General features: G+C 37.7%; 1 protein-coding gene across 5 annotated transcripts in view; it reads right to left on the bottom strand.

Moving 5' to 3' along the window:
- Nucleotides 1-17,092, bottom strand: part of TDRD5 (tudor domain containing 5) — an 83,496-nt gene that overhangs the window by 59,712 nt on the left and 6,692 nt on the right. The window lies entirely within an intron of this gene.

Below are 17,092 nucleotides of genomic sequence, written 5' to 3'. Positions count from 1 at the left end.
TTATAATCCATAAAGAAAAAGATCAAAGATAAATCTGAGTATGTATGTAAAAGGAAACATCTACCACAGGAAACGTATTTCAATCAAATGGGTAAAATATTGTTCTTAAGAGGCACTGTAACATCTCATACCATATAAAATACATTTAGAGTAGATGGAATCTATAAAACTAAACACTCTGCAATTTTCCAGATAACTAACATTCTCTGAAACAATGAGATTCTATTGAAACTCAATTTTTCAATCTCTAATTCTTACCCAGAAAGGACTTTTGTTACTAATTTTCTTCTGCTTATAAAAATTCAATGTGTGTTAAATACATGCTTAGTGAATGCCAAGTACAAGCAAGGGACTGGATGGTGGAAGGTCCTGGGAAGCAGAAAAGAATGTGAGCCAGGGCAGGACAGAAAAGTTCTCTGTTGTAACAAGAAAGAAGGGAGAAAGAAGAAGGAGGGATGCAGGACGTGAGATCAGAAGGTGGAGTGACTACCTGATGGTTTCAATATTCTGAGTTCAGCAGCAAGGCCCCCTCCTAAAAGTTAGTGGGAAAGGGGAGAGATTTCGGGCAGGTGAGAAGTAGAAAAACAGAGGTGAGGAAATGATGGAAGAGTATCCAAATGTAACAGGCAGGGAGTAAAGACAGGAGAGGCCTGAGCTAAGACAACAGGGGTCTAAAGATTTGAGTTGAGACAAGCCAATGGCATAGAGGCCCAATAAGGGAGCAGATGAGGAACATGAATATTTGGAGAAATAAGCTGGAAGCACAGGTATTTATGGTTCGAGAAGCACAGAGCAGAGGCAGACAGCCCATGCCCAGAGAACTGCCATGGTACAGCAGGTCTAAACTGAATGAAAGACCACAGAGTTATGTTTAAAGACAGTAAGTAGGTAAGAAAAACAGATGTTAGAAAAGACACAAAGGTATAAAGGAAAACACACATTACCTAAAATCCTATCACATAGACAGAATCATTAATATTTTTTCCTTCTAAACTTTGTATTTTTTTAAATCTCTCTTCCGGTTGTCACTTGGTCTGTCATTATGTACAGACTGTATAACCTCTTAGGTCTCAGTTTCTTTATCTGGAAAATGAAGACAATTTCAATATTTTGTAAGAGTGACACGAAAAGGAGATGAGGAGGGGGATATTAGATTCTTAGGATTATATCACTAACTTTCACAAAAAGCCTCAGCCCTGGGGCTGATGTTCTTCATACTCCTCCTGCATCTGCCATGAGAGAGCTTGCCAAGCTCTCTCAGTGAACAGTAAGAGATTCTTCATATCCCATGCTCGCCTCAGGAGAGGGGTCAATACAACAACTCCTGGGAATTTCACTGTGCTATGTGTTTCAGGGGACCCCCCCCCCAGAAAAAAATGGTCACCTCAGTGTCATACCTCTCACGCCACTGAAGTAGGGAATTGAGATAAATGAATAAACTGCAGGGATACCTGGATGGCTCAGCGGTTGAGCCGCTGCCTTCTGCTCAGGAGTCCCACATCAGGCTCCCTGTGAACAGCCTGCTTCTCCCTCTATGTCTCTGCCTCTTTGTCTCTCATGAATAAATAAAAATCTTTTTTAAAAAATGCATAAATTGCTATAACCTACGGCTGACTCTGAGCATCACTGAAGAGAAACAGGACCTATTATTATCTCACTTCAGATGACACTGAGGATCAATGAAGTACAGAAGGACCTATTATCACATTAGGTTATAAATACAGGGAAGGGCCCTGAAGGGTGGTGGAGAAGACAGTGAAGCTAGAAGGAACTTCATGAGCACAGGAAAAATATAACCTGCCTGAAGCCAATAAGGAAGTGGAGGAAGAGAATCCTGAAGAAAGAAGGAAGTACCACAGAATACCTCAGGTGCCAAACTAGCAAATTTTACTGGTTATGTAGACAACACCTCAGAGATTTTTAGCAAGGGAGAGACATTATCAGAATTTTAATCTGGAGCAGAAAATGATATTAGAGGGGTGGACAACCAACTAGGAGCCTGCTGGAGAGGAATCTTCCCTCAGGTGCTAGGACTAAGGAGTAAGACTGGAAAGAGGGGACAGGGTAAAGGTGGAATGTGGATCCAGAGAAATGAGGAAAGAACACAGTACAGGCAGGCGAGGGAACAGCTGATTCAATAGGGATAAATAATAAGAGACCAAGGGAAACAGCCTCAAAAACAGCAAGTTCCAGGAGGAAAGCTAAAGGACCTCGGAACACAGAGTAGGTTTTTGCTCGTTTTTAACAAATTCCAAAAGTTTGGGAAACGGAGCTAAATGACAAGATGAGAATTACAAATGTGATTTTTCTCTCTGGAGCAAGAGCCAAAGCTGGCCCACCATCTTTGTACCGCCCATAAGCTTGCAACAGTCTCAACGTTTAAATAGTTGAGGGAAAAAAATTAAAAGAGTAACATCTCATGACACATGAAAATTAAATGACATTCAAATTTCAGTATTCATATATAAAGCTTTACTGGAACACAGCTGCACTCACATTTACAAACTATCTACATAGTTGTGTCTCACACTACAAGGGCAGAGTCCAGTGTTTACAACAGAGACCATGTGGAACCTCAAGCCTCAAATATCTACCATGTGACCCTTTAGAGAAAACAGTTACCAGGCCTGGGCTTAAGATGCCACAATGATGGGCTCTTAGCTAGGAACAGAATGCTTCTCAAGAAGAAAAAAAAATATTTTTTGCCTCAGGCTAGATCACTAAATTAAGCTGACTTTAATCTGAATGGGGTAGGAGAGATTTCTTAAAGTCCAGCTAATCTTGGGGATATCTATAATTGGAGGGCAGAAGTTCTAATGAGGGGGAAGGACAGTATGAGAGGACAGTAATCAGTGACTGACATGAGGAAATAACCAAGAGGGGACCCTGACTTCAATAATTCTTCAGTCTCAGATACCTGCACATCAAACACAAAGAATGGATAATGAATCAAGTGAACAAAACATATTATAGGGCATAAACAGAGATGGAAAGTGATGGATTAAAAAATACCATACTCAGAGAAAAGTCAGAGAAGAGCTTTGAATCAAAAGATTCACTCCTCAAAAAAATGGACAAAAACAAATTGGCAATTGATAAATAGTAATACTAAGCAATAAAAACATCAAGCTTAACCTCTAATAAACAGACATTACTCAGAAACAGTTACATGCCTAGCAAATTGGAAAATTATTTTTATAATAATGCCCATTTATTCATTCAACAAAAATATTCTGAACACGTACTATTGTGCTTCACAACGGATATACAGTGGTAAGTAAACCAGATATGGTCACTGCCCTGGAACTTGGTAGTCTAAAGTGGGAAGACAGATATAATAATGATAAATATATAATTTCAATTATGAAAAATAATAATAATTGCAATTATGATAAATGCCATGAAAAGACCCACAGAGAGTCATGAAAGGATAATATGCCTGAAGGCATCAGGAAAGCAATAGGAGATCTAACAGACTGGGTTGGTAGGAAGGAGAGGTCATCTATACTGTGTATCACCAAAGGTACAAGGAAAGAAGCACACTCTATACGCACCTTATCTGAGTGTTAACTGAAACAACTTTCACGGAGGACAACCTAACTACATAAAAGCACATTCTTTTTGATGCAGTGATTGTTGCTCTAGAAATTTATCCTGTGAAGTAATGGAAATATATGCAAACTTGAGCAAGATTTTTATCACAAGGTTATTTTTAATAAACCCCAGAAACAGTCTTAATGCCTAACTAAAGTTACAAGTTAAATTATATTGCACCCTACTGCCATTAAAAGTTATGTTATGGAGCACCTAGGTGGCTTAGTGGTTGAGCATCTGCCTTTGGCTCAGGGCGTGATTCCAGGTGTTGGGATGGAGTCCCACATCAGGCTCCACACAGGGAGCCTGCTCTCCCTCTGCCTATATCTCTGCTTCTCTCCATGTCTCTCATGAATAAATAAAATCTTTAAAAAAAATAATGTTGCATTACAATATTTAATAATGTGGGATGTTCACGATTTATATTTGTGACTAAAAAAAAACAGGTCACAAACCTGGACCAGAATGATTTTATTTTTATTTAAAAAAGTGGTAGGAGCGCCTGGGTTGCATAGTGGGTTAAGCATCTGCCTTTGGCTCAGGTCATGATCCCACAGTCCTGAGATCAAGCCCCACATTGGGCTCCCTCTCCCTCTGCCTCTGCCTATTGCTCCCCCTGCTTGTACAGTCTCTGTCAAATAAAGTTTTTTTTAAAAAAAAGTCACTTCGAATAATACTTGCTAGCTCCATTCATGTCATTGCAAATGGCAAGATTTCATTCTTTTTTATGGTTGAGTAATATTACATAGTATATATGTATACCACATCTTTATCCATTCATCAGTTGATGGACACTTGGGCTGTTTCCATAATTTAGCTATTGTAATTAATGCTGCTAAGAACATCAGGATGCATATATCCCTTTCAAAATAAGTCAAAGACAAATACCATACAATTTTACTCATATGTGGAATTTAAGAAACAAAACAAATGAGCAAAGGGTGGAGGAAGAGGCAAACCAAGAAACAGACTCTTAACTATACAGAACTGATTGTTACCAGAGGGGAGGGGGGCAGGGGGATGGGTGAAATAGGTGATGAAGAATAAGGCAGGCACTTGTGATGAGCACTGAGTGTTGTATAGAAGTGTGGCATCACTATATTGTACACCCGAAACTAATATTACACTGTATGTTAGCTAGCTGGAATTTAAATAAAAGACTTAAAGAAGAAAAAAAAAAGTCAACTTTTTTGGCTGATAAAACTATAGATGATTTTTATTTTCTTCTGTGCTTTCCTGTATTTCAAATCTTCCACAATCTTTATTACTTTTGTAATAAGAAAGTTTCAAAAAACAGACACATGGGGGATATTTAGAAACATGAAAGGGTGGAAGCTTTTTGGAAAGAAGATGCACGAAGCTAAAAGCAGAGAGGAACAGAAGTGACATCTTAGAGGAAAATACTAAAGACCTTTGGCCATATGGTAAAACATAAATACATTTCTGATAAAGATAACAAAACTGGCACAGACATACATAGAAGCCAAGTATTCAACTGCTTAAATATTTGATAGGTACCTCATCTGACAAAAAGCCAGCCAGTACAGAATGTGACTTGCCATACTAAAAATTTCATCAAAACTCACCAGAAAGCCGGTAAGGAACAGCTACTTTTAGTTGGTCAGAGAACACAACTTCCAGAGAACTGCATTACTGAACCCATCAAACAGCTTCTGCTGACAGTGACTGTTTAACATACCCAGGTGCTGGACCAGGATACTCTTAAAAGACAGCTGGGCCAGGTCATCAAGTGAAATAAAAAAGCATCCTCTCTTATATGCAATACCAAGTATCATCTAATTCACATAAAAACTAACAATTGTTTGGCTGTAGGTGCAAACTAACACACAGCTCTGATTTTTTAATTCATTTAGGACCATACTTTCTTTTATAATTCCAAGTTTACCTACTTTAAACCTCATGCTGAATTTCACAATGATGCTTTCTAATGTGTAAGATAGGAGCAGAGTAGGATGGGGTACTCTTAGATAATATGAAGGCTACAGAATCTACAGCTCCCTGTTCCTTGACCAAACATTCTCATTGGCAATGACCTATTAATGGAAGCAAAGTAACACCACAATTAGCTGTGATCTGGGACTACACACAGACAGGACAGCAGAGGCTTCATTCACTAGAAATATAGCTAATTCATATTCATCCACCCACATTTCCATTCTCATGTAAACTTCCTCTCAGTCAATATAAAGGATATTTAAGAGAATGTGGTAAAATGATTATTCATATCTTGCAAAACAGAGTTTAAATTGTTCTAACCATTTGTTTTGTGAAACAAAGCACAACAATGTGCAGAGTGGTATACTAGCAACCAAGCATGGCTCTTTCTCTTAGAGGTGAAAGGTGAAAAAACACTAATACTCATCTTACAAAGGAGAAATTTATTTTTCTTTTAAATAATGTGTCTTTACTACAAAATAGCATATGTCCACTGTAGAAAAACATAAAATACAGATCAAAAAGTCTGTAAATTTATAATTTAAATTTGTTATAGATCTTTTTCTACACTCTTAAGTACATATGCCTGGAGAATTTTGAGTAGGACCACATAGCAAACAGATCAGTAATTCTGAGGAAATGGCAAGTTGAACATTTATAAATAGGATTATGAAGGATCTAGTAATTACATGGAATCTGTCCTGCTAGCAAATTAAAATACATAGTTTAGGAATTAGAGTCCACTCTTTGGAACAAGATTCAAAGAACTCCAATGCCAAAAACTTCAACCAGAAGTGAACTGTGATTATTAGATTGCATCTATAGGGAATTCTTGGAGCTACAAAATAGAAGGTAAAACTCAGAAAAGAGTATGTACATCCCTCTCACCCTCTCATTGGAGCCAAGCCGAGCAAAGGTCCTAAACCACACATTTAATATCGCCTGGCTCTGGTAGCTACAGATGGCAAGTAAGCATATCAAAAGATATTCAACATCATATGTCATTAGGGAACTGTAAATAAAAACAATGAGGTAACACTCACTATGTATGTATTAGAAAGGCCAAAATCCAAACACTGACACCACCAAATGCAGGTGAGGATGCTGAACAACAGGAATTCTCATACACTGCTGTTGGGAATACAGATGGTACAGCCACTTTGGAGGAGTTTGGTGGTTTCTTCCAAAAGCACTTCCTCTTATTGTATGATCCAGCCATTATGCCTCTTGGTATTTACTCTAAGGAGCTGAAAACTTATGTCCACACAAAAACCTATACATGGATGTTTATAGAAGCTTTATTTACAGTTGCCAAAATTTGGATGCAACCAAGATTTCCTTCAGTAAGTATCTCAGTAAAATTATAAGGAATGAAATCAGATTGTGTTCTCTCAACACAATGGGATTAAATTAGAATTCAATAGCATTTCTGAAAAATCCTCAAATGCTTGGATATTAAACAACACACTTCCAAGTAATCCTCCAAGACAGAAAAAAAAACCACACAGGAAGTTAGAAAAGATTTTAGACTGAATGAAAATGAGAATGTAAAATATCAAAATTTGTGAGATGCAGCTAAGGCAGCACTTGGAAGAAATTTACAGCCTTAAATTTTTACATTAGAAAAGAAAAACCAAAATCAATGGCCAAGAGCAAGAACAGAAAATTAACCAAGTAGAAAGAAGTATCTAATAAAGATAAGCACATAAATAAATGAAATAGGAAACATAAATACCAATAAAGCCAAAAGTTGATTCTTTGACAAGTAACTGGATAAATTTTTAACTAACAAATTCTTTCCAAAAAAAAAAACTTCCAAACTCATTTCAAGAGGCCTGTATTACCATGATTCCAAAACCAGATAAAAGATTACAAGAAAATTGCAGAATATGTTCTAAAAACATAAACACAAAAATCCTAAACAAGATATTAGCAAATTAAATCCACAATATGTAAAACATAATACATGGTGACTAAGTGAGGTTAACCTAGCATTATAAAATGGGCTTAATATTTTAAAAGTCAATGTAATTTATGATATAAATAGATTAGAAAAGAAAATCCCTATAGAATTCTGACACCAATTACAACACGTATGTGGGTTTTATCCCATACTCAAGCAATTCTCCAACATCAGCTGGGTATCCTGTACTTCCAAGTCTGACTCCATTTACCTGGCAATACATCAGTTTCCACATATCAAGGGCCAAGTCCATATATGAAGGGCTCCCATCGTAATTCCAAGTCCAGGTTGTTACCTGTGCTTCTGATCAAGTTACTATAAATCAGAGGTTCCCATTGTACCCTCCTTGGGTTCAAATGATTTGCTAGAGCAGCTCACAGAACTCAGAAACATTTTGCTTAGAGATTACTGATTTATTATAAAACAATCGAACTCTACACCCACAAAAATGAACTCAAAATGGATTAAAATTTGAAGACCTAAAACCATAAAACCCCTAAAAGAAAACATAGATGATAGGCTCCTTCACATCATTTTGGCAGTGATTTTTTGGATTTGACACCAAAAGAAAAGGTATCAAAAACAAAAATAAACAAATGGAATTACATCAAACTAAAAATCTTCTGCACAGCAAAGGAAACCATCAAAAGTAACCTACTTAATAAGAGGGAAAAAACTACAAATCAAAAAGGTATCTGTACCCCCCATGTTCACCGCAGCATTATTTATAATAGCCACAAAATGGAGATAACCTAAGCATCCATCAGTGGATAAGTAGCAAAATAATATAGTACAAACACACATACATACACTTACACATACATACACACATGGAATATTATTCATTCATAAAAAAAGGAAAGAAATCTTGCCATTTGTGACAACAGGGATGGACCCTTAGGGCATTATGCTAATGGAAATAAGTCTGAGAAAGACAACCACTGTATGATCTCTTATATGTAGAATCTAAAAAAACAAACAATAACAAAAACTTGAGCTCAGAGATGTAAGAACAGATGGGTGGTATCTGGAGGCAGGAGTTTGGGAGTGAGTGAAATAGGTGGAGAGGATCAAAAGGTACAAAATTCCAGTTATGAAAATCCTGGGGGCAGGGGGGCTCCTGGGGGGCTCAGTCACTGAGCAGGGAGCCGTCAGCTCAGGTGATGATCCCAGGGTCCTGGGATCAAGCCCAATGTTCGGCTCCTTGTTCACCAGAGAGCCTGTTTCTCCCTTCCCTCTCCCTCTCCCTATAACTCTCCCTATAGCTCCCCCTGCTTATGCTAATAAATCTTTTTATATCTTAAAAAAAAAAGTCCTGAGAATACAATGTACAGCATGGCAACTATATTTAATACTGTATATATTAATATATGATTTTATATAATATATATTATATAATTATAAGTTATATAAGGGTTAATATAGTATTAATACTGTATTGTAAAACTGAAAATTGCTAAGAGTAAATCTTAAAAGTTCTCATCACAAGAAAAAAAAATTTTAACTGTAGTGATGGATGTTAAGCAGACCTATGATCATTTCACATTATATACATATTGAAGCATGTTAAATATCTGAAATTTTAAAAAAATAAAAAAATTCTGAAATTAATATGTTAATTATATCTCAATTTTTAAAAAATCAATAAAATTTTTTTTAAAAGATATAACTCAGAAACAGATGAAGGAGATGTATACAGTCATGTATGTGGGAAAAGGCACAGGGCTCCACACCCTCAACAGGGATGCCTCTCTACCCGCCCACCCCCTCCAAATCTCTACTGGTCACTGGCCTAGAAGCTCTTCAAATCCAACACTTTTGGGTTTTTATGGAGGTTTTGCTCCAAAAGCGCAACAGACTGACTCACTGGCCCCGGTGAATGAATTCAATATCCAGCCCCTTTCCTCTCCCAGGAGGTTGAGAGTAGGACTGAAAAGTTCTAACCCTCTAATCACATTGTTGGCTCCGACTGGCAACTGGCCCCCATCCTTAGGTACTTTCCAAAAATCACTTCATTAACAATAAAAGACACCTTCGTAGCTCTCATCACTTTAAAAATTCTAAGCATTTTAGGAGCTTTGTGCCAAAAAAGAGAAAGAGAACATATTTTTTATATAGTAAATCACAATATCAATATCACACCCTATAATCATCTTAAAGGATGGAGAATATTTCCACATACATCCATTGAAAAAATTCTCAGAACAGAGGAACAGAAGGGAATTTCCTCAACCTAGTTTCTGGCATTTATGAAAATGGTCCAGTTAAAACCACAGTTAATGATGAAAGACTGAATGTTTTCCACTATAATCAGGAACGAGGCAAGAATTCCCACTCTCACCACCTCTATGCATTATTATACTAGAGAGCCTGCCTTTCTAAGAAGGAAAAAAAAAAAAGCATATAGACTGAAAAGGAAGTAAAATTGTCTACCTAGATGGTATGATGGTTTATGCAGAAAATCCCTCCCCTCCAAAAAAAGAAGAAAAGAAAAGCAAATCCCAACTCTGGGGTACCTGGGTGGCTCAGGTGGTTAAGCATCTGACTCTTGATTTTCTGGCTCAGGTCATGATCTCAGGGTTCTGGGATCAACCCCCTCCCCCAATCACATCAGGCTCCACGTTCAGCCTGAAGATTTCTCTCCCCTCTCTATGCCCCTCCCCACCACTCACTCTCTCTCTCTCACACACACTCTCCTCTAATAAATAATCTTTTTTTAAAAAAAATCCCAACTCCACAAAATAGCTACTAGAATGATTTGAACTACAGAAACGAATTTATCAAGTACCTTGATTCAAGGTTACAAGATACAACGTCAATCTACAAAAAAAATCCAATTGATTTTCTATATACTAGCAAGATTAACTAGAAAATAAAATACCCATATGAAAAATGTGGGGATAAAATTTAACAAAAGATATGCAGGCCTTGGGTATTTAAACTATAAAAGAGTACTGAAACATTAAAGACGTAACTGGAGGAAATATACTATGCTCATGGATCAGCAGGTTCAATATTACTAAGATAACAATTCTCTCCATATTTATCTATAGGTCCAATGTAATTCTAATGAAAATCACAAGAGGCATATTTATTTTTGGTAGAAATTAACAAGCTGATTGAAATCAAATTAAATTTATATGAAAATGCAAAGAACCTAGAATAGTCAAAGCAATCTGAAAAAGAGCAAAGATGTTAAGACTTAATTATATAATTTTAAGATGTTATAAAGCTAGAGTAATCAAGATAGTGTGGTACTGCCAAAAGCATATGTAAATCAGTGGACCAGAAACAGAAAGTCCTGAAACCTACACATATGAGAGGTCAATAGATTTGAAAGAGGTGCCAAAGTAATAAGGTAGTTCAGCAAGGAAAACAGTGTTTTTCAAAAAAGAGTACTAGAGGCATTAGCTATCCATTGCAAAAAACTTTGATCCATATTGGTACCTTATATAAAAATTAACTTGAAATGAATAGACCTAAAAATTAAAATCATAAAACTGCTAGAAGAAAACACAGAACATTTTTGTGACCTTATATTCAACAAAGATACACAGGCAAGAATCAAAAGAAAAATATAAATTAATTAGATTTCATCAAAATTAATGGCTTCTGCTTCACACAAGACAGAACTAAGGAAATGAGGTAAGTACAGACCAGGAGAAAGCATTTGCAAAACATGTCTCTGGTAAAGGACTTATACCTATTCATATATAATTCTTCCATATCAACATAAATCTCAATTTTTAAGAATGAGTAAAGGATATAAAGAGACACTTTAATGAAGATTAACAAATGGCAAATATGCATATGAAAAGATGCCCAACATTATTCATCATTAGAGAAATTCCAATTAAAATCATAATGAAATACCACTACAAACCCAAATGATTATTTTTTAAATTGACAATATTAAATGTTAACAAAGATGCAGCTAAAACTCTCATATGTAGCTCATGAGGATGTAAAACCATACAGCCATGTTAGAAGCCAGTTTGGCAATTTCTTATAAAGGCAAACATACACTTACTGAATGACCCAACAATCCTATTTCTAGGTGTTTACCCAAGAGAAATGAACTCTACAGTCATACAAAGTGTATGCAAATGTTCACAGTAGCTTTATTTACATAAATATCCCAAACAGGAAATAACCCAAATACCATGTAAGGGGAATAGATAACAAATTGAGGCATATCAATACCATGGAATGACAAAGTAACTACTGATGCTTTCTGATGAATCTCAAAAGCACTGTGCTAAGTTAAAGAAGCTAGACACAAAGGCTATATGCTATTTAATTCTATTTAGATGAAACTCTTAAAAAGTCAAACTTACAAAAAGCAGTGGTTTTTATGTCTGTGGCTATAGCTGGGAAGAGACTGACTACAAAGCAGCATAATGGAACTTTTTGATAATGATGGAAATGGTCAGCATCTTGATTTTGATGGTGATTTCCTGACTGGCTACACTGTGAAAACTCAAACTATACATTTTAAATGGATAAATTTTACTGTACATAAATTGTTACCAAAGCTAATTTTTTTGGTTCTAGAGGAAAGGCACTTTTATGTCTTGAATTTAATTTCCATGTGCTTATGCCGAGCTCTACTTAAATTGTCATCTTGCATGGATTGAGGAGGAAAATGGTAGAGGAGTAAGGGACCCTACTTTCATCTGGTCCCTGGAATTTTCAGCTAGGTAGCTATCAAATCATACTGAACACCTGTGAACTCAACCGGCGATCTAAGAAAAGAATTGCTGCAATTATATAAAGAGAAAAGTAGCCACTTTTTGCAAAGTAGAAAGTGCAGAGAAGAGAATCTGAGGCGATATATTAGAAGATAAGCCTTGGGAGGGAAGAGCTGGCTACCAGAAAGTGATACAGTGGCAGAGCGCAAAATGGAACTTTTAGAAATCTGCTCTGGTGGGGAACGTTCCTGCTTGAAAGGTGCTCAGAGGGCAAAATCCTAGGTGAGACAGTGTGGTCTCAGGATGCCCGGGGTCAGAGAAAGAACACAGGTGCCTGCCTGTAGCAGAGTTCCCAAGCATCAGAGCAGGGAAGCCAACTGCAATCAACAAGCCCAGGAGTGGGTTTTCAGCTCAGAATTGCCATAAACCACAAATTGTGGCATGAATGGGCAACTGCTCTGTGAGCAGGGGCCCAGCAAGAGGCAGAACCGTGGGGAGACCCCCTCCTTGCCCTGGGAGGAGCAGTGGGGATGCATGCTGCAGAAAGTCTATAAAGTTTGGAGATTGGAAACAGGGTCACATGCCTGAGATAAAAATGCTCAGTCACAGGCAGGGTGAACACAGAGTACAGACAGAAACCAGGGAGACAAGAGTAACTGATCACTTTTCCTGAGAACGCACTGAAGAGTGGGGGCACAAACTTTCATCTCCAGGGCTAGAGATGGGGGTCCATTTTCATTTCTACCCCCCCCCCCAAGTGGTACTGAAAGCCTTCAGGGAACAAATGCCACATAGAGCAACCTGAGGCAGCATACACTGAGCCCTGCCCCACCCCACCCCCCTGGGGGCAAGGGCGGTACAATCCTGACCTGGCCAAAGATACCTGAGAATCAGTACAACAGGCCCTTCCCCCAGAAGACCAGCAGGAACATCTGGCTAATACCAAGTTTACTGGTCACACACAACTGCAAAACTCCAGTGCTAGAGTAAAACAGTATATAGAATTCAGGGGGTTTTATTTTCATGATCTTTGTTCTCTCATTCATCTCTTCTCCAGACAGAATGACAAGATGGAAAAACTCATCCCAGAAAAGAGAACAAGAGGCAGTACTAACTGCCAGGGACTTAATCAGTATGGCTATAACTAAGATGTCCGAGCTAGAATTTTTATTTATTTTTATTTTTTTAAAGATTTTATTTATTTATTCATGATAGTCACACCACAGAGAGAGAGAGAGAGAGAGAGAGGCAGAGACACAGGCAGAGGGAGAAGCAGGCTCCATGCAGGGAGCCCGACGTGGGATTCGATCCCGGGTCTCCAGGATTGTGCCCTGGGCCAAAGGCAGGCGCCAAACCGCTGCGCCACCCAGGGATCCCTAGAATTTTTAATAATGATTATTAAAGATACTAGCTAGGTTTGAAAAAAGCATAGGAGACATTAGAGAATCTCTTTCTGGAGAAATACAAGAACTAAAATCTAAGCAGGTAGAAATCAAAAAAGGTTTTACTGAGATGCAATCAAAATGGAGGCTCTAGGAACGCCTGGGTGGCTCAGCAGTTGAGTGTCTGCCTGCCTTTGGCTCAGGCTGTGATCCTGGGGTCCTGGGATCGAGTCCCACAGGGGATTCCCTGTGGGAAGCCTGCTTCTCCCTCTGCCTCTCTGTGTCTCTCATGAAAAATAAAATCTTTAAAAAAAAAATGGCTCTAACTGCTAGGATAAACAAAGAAGAATGAATCAGTGATATACAAGATAAGACAGAGAACCATGAAACTGAGAAAAAGAGATAAACTACTAGATCATGAGGGGAGAATTCAAGAGATAAGTGATACTATAAAGTGAAACAATATTAGAATAATTAGGGTCCCAGAGAAAGAGGAAAGAAAGGGGTAGGGAGCATAAGGTGTATAAGAGCAAATTATGGCAGAGAACTTCCCAAATCTGAAGAAGGAAATAGCCATTGAAGTCCAGGAAGCACAGAGAACCCCCCTCAAAAATCAATAAAAATAGGTTAACACCTCAACGTAATAGTGAAGCTTACAAATTTCAGAGACAAAGAGAAAATCCTTAAAGCGGCTTGGGGGGGGCAAGAGGTCCTTAACCTACAAAGGAAGAAACAGATGGCTGGCAGCAGGCCTATTCAGAGAGACCTGGCAGGCCAGAAAGGACTAGCATGATACATTCAGGGTTCTAAATGAGAAAAATATGCAACCAAGAAAACTTTATCCAGTAAAGTTGTCATTCTGAGTAGGAGGAGAGATAAAGAGCTTTCAGGACAATCAGAAACTAAAAGAATTTGTGATCACTAAACCAGCCCCTGCAAGAAATATTAAAGAGGATCCTTTAAGTGAAAAGAGCCCAAAAGCAATATGGACCAGAAAGCAACAAAAACAATAAACAGAAACAGTGACTTTACAGGTAATACAATGGTACTAAATTCATATCTTTCAATAGTTACTCCGAATGTAAATGAGCTAAATGCTCCAATCGAAAGACACAGGGTATCAGATAAAAAAGCAAGACCCACTGATCTGCTCTGTCTATAAGAGACTCATTTTAGATCTAAAGATAGGACCAGATTGAAAGTGAAGGGGTAGAGAACCATTTATCATGCTAATGGACACCAAAAGAAATCTGGAAGAAATGGATTCCTAGAAACTTACAAAATACTAGAACTAAAACAGAAAGAAATAAAAAACCTAACAGACCCATAACCAGCAAGGAAATTGAAGCAGTAATAAAAATCTCCCAACAAACAAGAGCGCAGGGCCCAATGTCCTCCCAGGGGAATTCTATCAAACATTTAAAGAATTAATATCTATTCTTTTAAAGCTGTTTCAAAAAATAGAAACAGCTGCATGAGGCCAGCATACCTTGATCCCAAAACTAGACAAAGATCTCACCAAAATGGAGAATTACAGACCAATATCCCTGATGAACACAGATACAAAATTCTCATCAAGATACTAGCCAATAGGATCCAACAGTACATTAAAAGGATTATTTACCACGACCAAGTGGGATTTATTCCTGGGCTGCAAGGGTGGCTCAACATCTACAAATCATTGTGATATATTAATAAAAGAAAGGACAAGAACCCTATGGCCCTCTCAATAGATGCAGAAAAATGCATTTGACAAAGTATAGCATCCCTTCTTAAAATTCTCCACAGTGTAGGCATAGAGGGAACACACCTCAATATCATAAAAGCCATCTACAAAAACTCCATGGCAAATATTCTCAACGGGGAAAAACTGAGAGCTTTTACCCTAAGGTAAAAGCTTTTACCCTAAGCTTTTACCCGGAACACAACAGGGATGCCCACTCTTACCACTGTTGTTCAACATAGTACTAAAGGTCCTAGCTTCAGCAAACCGCAAAAAGAAATAAAACGTATCAGAATAGGTAGAGAAGTCCTCAGATTATCACTCTTCACAGAAGACATGATACTTTATGTGGAAAAACCCAAAAGACTCCCCCCAAAACTGCTAGAACTCAGATAGGAATTCAGCAACATGACAGGATATAAAATTAATGCACAGAAATCAGTTGCATTTCTATACACTAACAATGAGATAGAAGAAGGAGAAATGAAGGGATGCCTGGGTGGTTCAGTCAGCTAAATAAATGTCTACCTTCAGCTCAGGTTATAATCCCAAGGTCCTGGGATCAAGACCACATTGGGCTCCCTGCTCAGTGGGGAACCTGCTTCATCCTCTCCCTTTCCTTCTCCCTCTGCTGCTCTCTCTCTCTCTCTCTCTCTCTCTCTGTCTAATAATTAAAATCTTTAAAAAGAGAGAGAAATTAAGCAATCAATCCCATTTACAATTGTACCAAAAACCAGAAGATACCTAGGAATAATCCTAACCAAGGAGGTAAAGGATCTGTATTCTGAAAAATACAGAACACTCATGAAAGACATTGAGGAAGACATACACAAAAAAAATGGAAAAACATTCCATGTTCATGGACTGGAAGAATATTGTTAAAATGTCTATGCTTCCCAGAGCAATCTACATATTCAATGCAATCCCTATCAAAGTATCATCAACTTTTTTCACAGAGCTGGAACAAACAATCCTAAAATTTCTTTGGAACCAGAAAAGACCCTGAATAGCCAAAGTAATGTTGAAAAAGAAAACCGAAGCTGTGGCATAACAATTCCAGACTTTAAACTCGATTACAAAGCTGTAATTATCAAGACAGTATGGTACTGGCACAAAAACAGACACATAGATCAATGGAACAGAATATAGAACTCACAAACACACCTTCAACTCTATCGTCAACTAATCTTCAACAAAGCAGGCAAGAATATCCATAAGAAAAAAAGTCTCTTCAACAAATAGTGTTGGGAAAATTGGACAGCCACATGCAGAAGAATGAAACTGGACCGTTTTCTTACACCATACCCAAAAATAAACTCAAAATGGATGCAAGACCTAAATGTGAGCAGGAATACATTAAAATCATAGGGGAGAACACAGGCAGCAACCTGGCTGTAGCAACTTCTTGCTAGACACCTCTCCAAAGACAAGGGAAACAAAGGCAAAAATTAATTACCAGGACCTCATCAAGATAAAAAGCTTTTGCATAACAAAGGAAACAATCCACAAAACAAAAAAAAAAACACCAACTGAATAGGAGCAGATATTTACAAATGTTTTATCAGATAAAGGGCTAGTATCCAAAAAGCTATAAAGAATTTATCAAACTCAACACCCAAAGAACAAATAATCCAATCAAGAGATGGGCAGAAGACATAAACAGACATTTCTCCAAAGACATACAAATGGCCAACAGACACATGATAAAATGCTCAACATCACCGGGCATCAGCTAAACACAAATCAAAACTACAATGAGATACCCACCTCACACCAGTCTGAT

The sequence above is a fragment of the Nyctereutes procyonoides genome, unplaced genomic scaffold (assembly GCF_905146905.1).
Source record: "Nyctereutes procyonoides isolate TBG_1078 unplaced genomic scaffold, NYPRO_anot_genome, whole genome shotgun sequence".
NCBI lineage: Eukaryota > Metazoa > Chordata > Mammalia > Carnivora > Canidae > Nyctereutes > Nyctereutes procyonoides.
The sequence above is the reverse complement of the archived record's forward strand: the minus strand, read 5'-3'. Positions and strand labels throughout refer to the sequence as shown.